Below are 10,658 nucleotides of genomic sequence, written 5' to 3' on the forward strand. Positions count from 1 at the left end.
AAGCTCTTTTTTTCAAAGAAAGGATAAGGCTTCAGTACATGCGTGTTACATTATGACTTAAGCTTTCTACTGCAATTGGAAGTTACAGATCTGCTACTTTTTTGCTTTTATATAGGAGCGTTTTTTTCAAAACTCGATAGAGCACAAATTTTGAGAAACGCAGGTATATATAGGATAGGTATTCTTTCTATCCTTCCAATCGACCTGTGAAATCTACAGTGGTAAATCTCGATATGTGTCGTGTGTATAGCTTACTGAATCATGAGCGTTTGTCAGAACTCGATAGAGCTCATGCACAGCAATTTCTCAGAACTCGATACAACACATAGGTGAATACTACCGAATCCTGTAATCCCACGGAGTTATCAAAGTTAACGAGAACTGGCAAATCAAAACACTGAAGGAGACTTCTCTGAAGATTTTGAAAGCACAGTTGCCATTTCACGTAGGGATGCAACGTGTCATATCCTACAGAAGTATGTACTGTTAGTGTAAGTGTGCAGTGCACTTACATTGGGTGATCTGCGAAGGTTTCTGTTTTCAAAGCTGGAATTAAAACATACCACAAAGAAATGCTGAGATCCTCATGCCTACAGATGAACATGGTGTCCAGTGAGAAGAAGGACGTAAAGAAACTCTTACACTTTTTCGAAATGCCGAAAGAAGCAAGAGGATTTTATGAAGATGTTCTCAGAGACTGCTAACTACAACGCAAATGTATGCTTCATTGCTAACTATTGTAAACATTTTGTAATCTTACATTCTGGTGTTACTTTTTGAAATTTTCCATAATGTCCATTATTTTTTCATTCGTGTAACAATGTAAAAAGTAATCCTGTACACAAAACGAACTCAATAAAACAAAATACTAGTAAAAATAAAATAACGAATATATCATGACGATGTAAAACTAAAATCACAATAGTAATATAACAGTGTAACACTATAAAACAATAATACTAGCAGAAAATTCAGGTTCAGTCACATTCCTTTGTTTCCTGCTCATGTACTCTATCGAGTTTTGAAAAAACCTGCATTTTTAAGTAGGCAATTCTATGACAAATATTTGTATTCTCTAGGAGATTCACGTTGTCTGCACTTGTCTCAGGATATTAACTAGTGTTACCTACAATTACGTTCTTTAATGAAAGATTATGTACTGTACAATAATAATTAAAATGCAATACCTGTAAAAATGATGTTTTGTGCTGTATCGAGTTTCGAAAGAACGTTCCTCATATATATTAAATCGCTTTTAACGGGTTTTGAATCTTTCAAGTGAGCATTATCGAATTATAAAAATAGCGAATATGCAAAGAGGAAGGTTGTTGGTAGAAATAACAATGTAAGTGTAGCCGTTTCTGTCAAAAAGGAATATACTTACGTCGTTCATTCACTTTACTATCTTCCCTTCTGAGAACAAGGTACTCAATTAATGTCATGAAAAAGTTCGTAACATTTGACAGAATTTTCAAATAATCAAAACTGTTAAAAAGAAAATAGCAGGGACTAATTATTAATTAAATTTCAGTTACAGTTAGTTAGTTTACCTTGTATATTGAAAACATTTCTCTTATTTTTTGTCGATTAAGGATAATGTCCAGATGTTCTTCCACTTCTGTATCATGTGTTACATTTTTTAATACATTAAAGTTTAATAAAACGGAACAGAACTGTCCAGAAGATGTCCTACTATGAGAGATGTGTTCTATTTCCAAACATTCTTCTAGACGTCCTTCATCCATAGCCCCTAAAAGGTTATTTGACTTCGGAAATGATATGGTAGACGAGTGGTACACTGTAATAAGACATAATATTAAAAATTACTTTTAGTACATATTCTAAACTGTAAAATGTACGACAGTTCAAAAAGTAGTCGAAGAACTGGAAAAATAGTGCAAACAATGCTATGTATTAAATGATTCATTCTATCAATAAATCATGAATACCAGTAACCCAGAATAGAATGATTTATTATCTTGAAGTAATGAAAGAAAAGAAAATATTAATTCACTTTATATGAGGCGTGCTTCTAAGATAAGTAACGTTTTGTAATTCGGCCACTGCAGCGCTTCGGTCGGCCTCCCACAAGTCCCAGATGCAGTGTTGCCACACTTGGTACAATTGTACCAAATTCAGCCCTTTTCGTCATTCATCGGCCCGTTGGTACCACGTTGGCATTTTCAGCCTCTTTTGTGAAAGAGTTGGTACAATTCTACCCAATTCAGCACCATGTAACAAATACTTGTCACATTTTCTAAAATGTCAGTAAGATTTTCCTACATCTCACGTTACTTATACTTTGCGTTGGACTCTTAAAAAAATGATGTTGAACTTGCATTCTGTGGCGTTGCACCGCTTAACATTAGGAACTTTGTGTGGAAAATTCGGAATTCGAACTATACTGGAAAAAATGACGCGAGACGGGCGCTTCCGCACCGTGCATGAAGGAGACTAGAAGGAAGCAGTGTGGTGGAAATATTATCTTCAAATACTTAAAAAAAATATCACACAAACACGTTGAATCAAGTGTTGAATATTCTGAAGAAGATCAGTGTGTGTTCAAGTAAGTATGTAATTTATGTCATTGCAAAGATTCTACACCGACAGATAATAGCACGAAAAATACATTGACATAATTGCTGACTTAGCGGGCTAAGTTGTTTACTAGTGACGCTATATTGACAAAAATAAAGGTATCCGAAAATTTCTGCGTTTTATAGATATATATCGACACGTTGATTTGTACTCTTGGAAGAGGGGTGTTGTTCTAGATAATTATCTCTTTCAGTTTCGTGTTATAGAGCCGTGTATAACCCTGGTATAAAATTCAGCCCTTTTTGTTTCAATTTGGTACTATTTTTCAGCCCACTTCAGAGCTAGGACTGTGGCAACACTGCCCAGATGTCATTGTGGAAGCATTCGGTCGAGTTTACGTTACTACGTGAGTAGTTAAAAGCCTGAGCCGATTAAGAATCCCGCTGAATGTGAAATACGCTCTGTGACCCCTTTCGTTGGTGCTAAAAACGTATGAACGATGGTAAATTGGTTAGAGGTTTTAAAGATAGCCACACGTACGTTTATGATGAGGAACGAAGTGGTTAATCTGTTACCAATGAAGACTGTGAGGAAAGTTGACGAAGAAATGAAGGAGAATACACGCTTTACGTTTCCATGGTTACCTGCTATTGGTCACAATGTTTCCGCCAATACATTTCTCTAATTTCGCGATGAACTTTAGCCGCTTTCACGCCTTTACCACTAAAAAAAATAAGCATAGCGCGTACTTCACACCCGACGGGATTCTCAATCGCTGGAGGCATTTGAAGTACTCACGGAGAAACGTATTAATAAACAAGATCATATGTTTCAGACAGGTACATAATGCGCATGTACAAGATGCCCACTGCAGCGGTGGAGCGGCAAAAACCTTTAGGATTTTTGGTAACTTTCGTTACTATGGTGTACTATTGTCTTCAACAGCTTATTTAGGTTCTATAACAGGTACTTAAGCCGATTATTATATTAGTCAAGTCACGGATGGACCAAACAACACCTCAGATGCGTTTTCGAATCGGATGGTCTATTTGGCGGCGACAAGTGGGTGCGGAGGAACGTGACTTTCTTTATTTTTTTTAAAGGCAAATTTCCAAAACACTTCACTCCTTTACACAATATCAGATTGGAACTTTGCATACCGATTGTGTGTACTTTTGAGTATTTCGCGAATTTTTTCTGAGATCCCTACGTGAAACCGGGTCCGGGCACGAGGGGCGCAAGTATTTTGAGGTAGTGATTTTTTCAGAAAAATTTCTGGGCTTTGCCAATTTTCCGATTCGGATACATGATTCGGACATATGAAGTGGTACCGTTGGAAATGCCTTATTATACTAAAGAAATTCACTTTCAAAACATGACTCTAGACCAAATAGTAATGACGCAGTAAATTTTTATTATATATATATATATATATATATATATATATATATATATATATATATATATATATATATATATATATATATATGTGTGTGTGTGTGTGTGTGTGTGTGTGTTTGTGTGTGTGTATATAGACAAAGCCTAAATTCAACAATTTTTTCGCCCTTTGTTTTCAAGATACGATATTAAAATTTTGCACACGTATTATGTACATAACAACGTATTTTAAGAAAAACATTCAGATCCCTACGTCAATCCAGGCCTAGGCCAGAGTGGCAAAGTGTTTTGATCTGATATACCAAAAAAATTCCGGGCTTTTCCCTAATTTTCCACTTCAGGTGTACGATATGGACATGTAAGTGTTACCTTTGTAAAGGGCTTGCTATAGTGAAAAAATGGAGTTCAAACCATGACTCTAGGCCAAATAGGAATGACGCAATACATTTTATTATATATATATATATATATATATATATATATATATATATATATATATGTGTGTGTGTGTGTGTGTGTGTGTGTGTATTTACATATATGAAAAAATGGATTACCTACAGATTTTCAAGAATTTCTCCCTACCTCAGTTTTCAACATACAAGAATGAGATTTTGCACACGTATTATGTACATAACAACCTTTTTTTTTAAAAAAAAAAAGTCAGATTCCTACGTGAACCCAGGCTAGATCCATAAATACCAATATTTTGTTATCGGATTCAGATGAAGATTCTGTTTTTCCTGCCCCGGAGAGAATCATCATGATGTCTCACTCTGTCTCATAAATAATTCTCAGGAAAGAAGGTCTACGTCATCGAGCGATTTGAAAAACATCAAGTGGATACCTAGAAACAAAAAATTCTCATGTAGATGTAAAATGTGAAGGACTTCAGGACTTACCTGAAGAAATAAAACAATTATCGACGCCTATTGAACATTTCAAGTATATTTTAACTGATGAGATTCTTCACTACGCAGTTGAACAGTCAAAGCTATATTCAACGCAAGTTCGGCCAACAAAATCATTTGTATACTGCTTATTGAGTGGTTTTCTACATATCAAGTATTCAACTTGCAGCTACTAGACAGTACTGGAACGGAAGGCTTGGTCATGAAACAGTAAATCAGCTGATGAGTTGAAATTGGTTTGAAGAGTTCAAACGATTTATTCACTTCACTGCCAATTCAACTTTTATTCCTGCAGGAGAACTTGACCATGGCATACTTCAAAAGATTTGGCCTTTTCTTGAACAGATACGAGAACGTCTCAGAGATGTCTCCCAAAAAGAATTCTTGGCCGTGGACGAGCAAATAACTCCCATAAAGTGTAGATCATCGATAAAACAATATAACAAAAAGAAACATCATAAATGGGTTTATAAAGCATTTGTTCTGAGTGGAATTTCAGGTTTCAGTTATCATTTCGAAATATTTAATGGGGCTCAAAGTAATATTGTTCCTACTGCGGCTCCAAACTTAGGCGATAGTAGTAACGTTGATATGTGGTTGACTCAGTTTGTACTTCGAAATATAAACCATAAAATATTTTTTGAAATTGGTTTAGAAGTGTATCCTTAGAATTGCATCTCAAGAAGGAAGGCATTCTATTCCTAGGCACAGTGCGTACGAATCGTATCCCAAATTTGGATGTTCTTGCTGAATCTGAAATCGAGAGAAAAACTGGGTTCAATGAAAGAAGAAGTGGCTGTAGCGGAAGGTATTGAAAGTCTGCTTGTGACATTGTACGACAACAAAACTGTAAATACATTGTAGACATACGCAGGGAACAAGGCTCCAAGTGAGAAAAAGGTATTTCAGAGAAAAGAAAACATAGAAAATGATTCCATGCTCATACTCAATTTGCGTTTACAGTAGTCATATGGGTGGTGATGACCTTTTAAACTCAATGCTATTGTAGTATAGAATCAATATTAGATCAAACAAGGAGTTCCGTGTAATTATGTTCCATTTATTTGATTTAGTGTGCATCAACGCCTGTTTTCTTTGGAAGAGAAGTACGAAAGAAACAATATATTTGGTGGATTTCACATTATCAGTAGCACATGGTTTACAAAAACCTAAACAGCCAGGTTCTAGAAAACGTGGAACACGAAGCAATGAAATAGAAAAGTAGTTTAATAAGAAGCAGAAAAAGGAAATACTTCTCTTGCTCCTATGACAAAAATATAAACAAAATTGTAAAAAATGCAATAAAAGGAAAGTTTTATACTGAAAGCAACAAATATGACAATTTATTTCCCAAACATTTATAATGAAGAAGCATATATGTAAGGTAATTGACGCATAGTATTAGGATCCCAAAGAACTGAGAGTATAGGATAGATATAGTAGAAATATAGTATAATATAGATAATACTGCATGAAGTGACATATATATGGCACAATCCATTCCCTACACACTTTTAGGAAAGTTTATCTTACTCCATGGTGTGCTATATATCGTACGTACTTATTTCTCGTCGGAATTAGGTGAAAAATCTAAAATTCAAGTTTTAATTCATTTTCAAGTTTGCATATGAAGATTTTGAATACTGATTATTTTTTACCTGAAAGAAAAAATCATGTGGAAAGGTGTTAAATGTTGCTCGCACCATGATATCCAACTGCTCGAGATTCCCGATGGTTTCAAAACAACAAATAAACAATAGAAAGTCTACAGTCTACCCATTAGAAATGTTCCAAAATATTGGCTAAGCGGATAACCGGTTTGGGTACGATTTAAGTTTTAAACCGAATGTGACGGTTTATTTCAAAAATCAAATCATAATTAGTTCCGTTTGCTTTGAAACAAATACTGGTTTGAATTGTTTGAGAATATTCTTATATACTTTGAAATACAAAGCCCAAATCTATATGTAATGATTTCTTTTTAGATTAAGTAATTGTGTATCTGCTATTTTACTTTGAACGAAATTACGATTTCACATGTTTTTCTCTTAATAATTTACTTTGGAGGAACACGTTAATGATCAGCATGAAATGGATCCATTTTCGGTTCAGTTTGGTTTCGGTTAACCATTTGAAACTGGTCTATATTACGAACAGAAAGTACGATTTACGATTCCTCTAACCGTTCATGTCTACATGCTTTTATCATATCATGGATCCGCGATTATATATATTAATAAATTACATGGTGAATGCATTTTATCTGATCGCAAACGTTCATCGACAAATATACACAGTTAAAGAAGCACTATGATTATCTGGTCGGCTGGTGGTTACATTTTCGAAACGGAAGTAGAGCCGCATTGAATCGTCACATTTTTTGCCGAGAGGCCGTTAGTTGAACATCGCTGGTCCAACGACGCTTTCGTCATGGGATAGATTGAGTTTCAGGTTTTTTACATTATTACTTTTCTTTTTCTACCTTTCACAGAAACAAAACTACCATACAAAACAAAGTGATAAACAAATCATATATATATATATAAGGTATGATTGAGTTTTCGGGGCTTCGCGGGCCAACGTTTAGAGATTTTTATTTCCCCAATATCGATTAAACTGGATGAAATGTTGAACTTGACAATGTCCAATGTAAATTAATGGCTAGTAAAAGAATATAATGAAATACCGAAAAGATAATATTTAAAATATAATTTCACATAATCTTTTCCTCGATGCTTAAACTTCCTCATATCTAAATGCTGCAACAACATCCAGTAATACTACTTCCATTATTCATTTTCCACAATTTACTTTGACAATTTAGATTTGAATTCTCTTGGCTATTGTTTCGACATAACACTTTCTATTTTGATATAATCGAAACAAGACTTTTACAACATTGAAATCGTAAACGTGTGCAAATTTCGGAGGACACTTCACTCCAACCTTTCCCCCTCCTTAACAGCGGTGTGTTATAGTAGTGGGATAAGCATTGATTTAATATCCCCGTGGTAGTGGGTTCGATTCCAGTTGGGTAATTAAAGGAAATTTTTATCATTTGCAATGTATATACATCCAATGTAAGACCACATTCAAAATATTCTATCTCTTTCGGTTTTAGTGTGGAGACGACTTTCTTCACTGCATTCGCAATAGTATTGTGACCTACAAAACACGTCTACAAGATGATGTCAGCCGTATCAACCTTGATTCATACTATCTTGGAACGTAACGTGTTTGGCGAACAATTGATTAAAACGTAAGGCATATCGTTAGTATGGGTCCTAACTACGACTGATCAAAAACAAATGTTATTGTTTGCCAGGAATTGTTTGTGTCTACTACTTTTTCTACCACTACTACTACTACTACTAGAAATTTTAATCTTTTAAGCAATTCACCATTTGAGATATCTTCATATCAACAAAACGGCTTTAAATTGAATAATCAAATACTAAAAATTAATATAATATAAAATATGAACAAACTCCATGGCTCTGGATAAGTAGCTTAACAATTAAAACACAGTTCTGACCAGAGCAGAATGAAATATAATAAAAACTATACTTACAATGTGTTACAGTTTCAAGGACCTAACGTCCTCTTCATCAGACACCAACACTCTGGAGTGTTGGTGTCTGATGAAGAGGACGTTAGGTCCTTGAAACTGTAACACATTGTAAGTATAGTTTTTAATATAAAATATATATAGTGAAGTCTCGACTTTCCAGTAATGATAATGATGGTGAAAAGTAGCAGATTTAAAATACCATACGTAAACAATATCTTCGAATAAAGAAAAAAATAATTGTCACGATGGGATTCGTCCCAGTTCTCTGCCATACGAGTTTCATGCTTTGTCCTTTTTTTATTTTGTCGTAACCGTGGTCTTGTGCGCCAGAGGCACCTCACGTTCTTTCGATTTATTCCAAACACGACAGGCAGACGAACAAAGAAATATCGAGGACACTTAAAATTTCACCATTGCTCTTCAGAGTGAGTCTAACCCCCAATGGGCTTCACCCATAATCGTCAGTAATCTGCCGCATATCCCTCATACAAAGAGAAGAAAATAAACTAGTAGTTGTGCAAGATAAAAATAGAACTTTCTACAAATGTTGATATAATTCAAAGAATGCGAAAATAATGTCTGTCGTATTTTCTTCTTTGGAAATTACAGGTTAAGGTGACGAAGAACAGTAGTAATGTGAATCGGGACCATCGTTAAAAACGATGAAGTAGCCTCAACTTGAAGAACGTTTTGTGACATTTTCTTCATTGACGAAGGTTTATATAACTTGTTTTGGAGTTAAAGGAAATCTCGAGTAAGACATTGTGACATTACTACATTACATATAAGTCACATACATCGTTACATGTAAGTCATTGTACATCACAAAAGGAATGTCTCCTTATACGGTCATTAGTATCTTGTGTATATTCTTACATGTAACATTTTAAGTAGCTAATAGTTTGAGTGTAAGCTGCAGTACCGTGTTAGGTAAGTGGTTTTCGCACTGAACTTCTATTCATCGGACGTGAATTTAAATCCCAGCCAGGTTTAAACCAAATGTTTCAATTTCAATGCATACTCAGTGTGACAAGTAAGATCTTCTCTTCCCTAGAAAGAAAAAAATGTTGGAATAAGGAGAATTGGAGAAGGTGTGTCGATGGGGACAATGATTTATAAACTTATTTCCAGCAGTTGCTGTAGATTTGATAATTTTGTCTACTTTCAAGTATTTTCTGATTCATGAGTGATCAGTGTTTTTATTTATTTGAACTTACAGTATATAATAAAATAATACGTTACATACACAGCAAAATCAAGATTAATATATGGTTTTCATTGGAACATACCCTCTAAACCTGAGAGAGTCATCTCAGAATGGAGAAATCTTTCGTGCGTCATCTACTCACAATTTTACTTGTATGAAGACCTGACTCAGTACTACCAACTGATATTTGTACCGAGAAAAGTTACGTGTAAGTTGGGTTACATCTGGCCAGGCGATTTAGAAACTGAAAATTATCTGGATCCCAAGTAATTTAATTAGAGTACTTTGGTGGGGAGATACTTTTGCTGATCGCGAGAAAAAGTTTTTTTTTTGTTTTGCAATAGATTCAGAGCCATAGATACATCGTGTCTCTATCCCTATCTGTCAAATAAAAACTAAAGTGGTAAATCTTTACTACAACTTTCGGTTTCATTATTGATTTTCGAGAACCAAGAATACGGTAAATCTATATTATATTTATAATTAAGAATTACAATAATTCCGTTTATAAGGTTATTCTTGTATTGACATTGGAAGTAATAACAGCCAGTACAGGTTCCGATTTGAATATTGACTTCTGTTTAGCAAACCCAGTAAGAGATGGAAAAACAAGAATTTTAGAAACGATCAAAAAAAATGATCAGAACAGTGCGATCTTGGCTTTAGAAATGATCCAAAAAATGCTTCAAAAGATTCTAATCTTGGCCAATAAGTACTTTTTGAATCAGGAGCCATAACATTTTTGTACGGCCCCTAAATCGAGTTTTCGTATTTTCCACGGAATAAGATCATCATATTGAGTTAAGTGATAGTTTGGGTTTGACAAAACTATATGCAGTTCTTCAGATATAGGGCGTACAAGAAAATGTTTGATTGATATATATTGGATCTTCGATCAAGGGCCACAAAACTCTTGAAAGGCCCCTAAATCGTGTTTTCGTATTTTTTATGAAATAAACACATCATACTGAGTTAACTGATAACTTGGGTTCGGCTACACTGTATGTAATTCTCAAGATATAGGGCGTACAAGAAC

General features: G+C 34.6%; 1 protein-coding gene across 1 annotated transcript in view; it reads right to left on the reverse strand.

Annotated features, from left to right (window-relative positions):
• The window catches only part of LOC145670633 (nose resistant to fluoxetine protein 6-like), a 46,996-nt gene extending 46,171 nt beyond the window's left edge, over positions 1 to 825 (reverse strand). The window contains exon 1 of the mRNA XM_081739424.1: positions 761 to 825. The gene's annotated coding sequence lies outside the window, so the exon portion shown is untranslated. The remainder of the gene's footprint in view (positions 1 to 760) is intronic.
• Between the last annotated feature and the right edge of the window lie 9,833 nt (positions 826 to 10,658).

The sequence above is a fragment of the Thermobia domestica genome, chromosome 14 (genome assembly GCF_964235325.1).
Source record: "Thermobia domestica chromosome 14, izTheDome1.hap1.1, whole genome shotgun sequence".
NCBI classification, from domain to species: Eukaryota; Metazoa; Arthropoda; class Insecta; order Zygentoma; family Lepismatidae; genus Thermobia; species Thermobia domestica.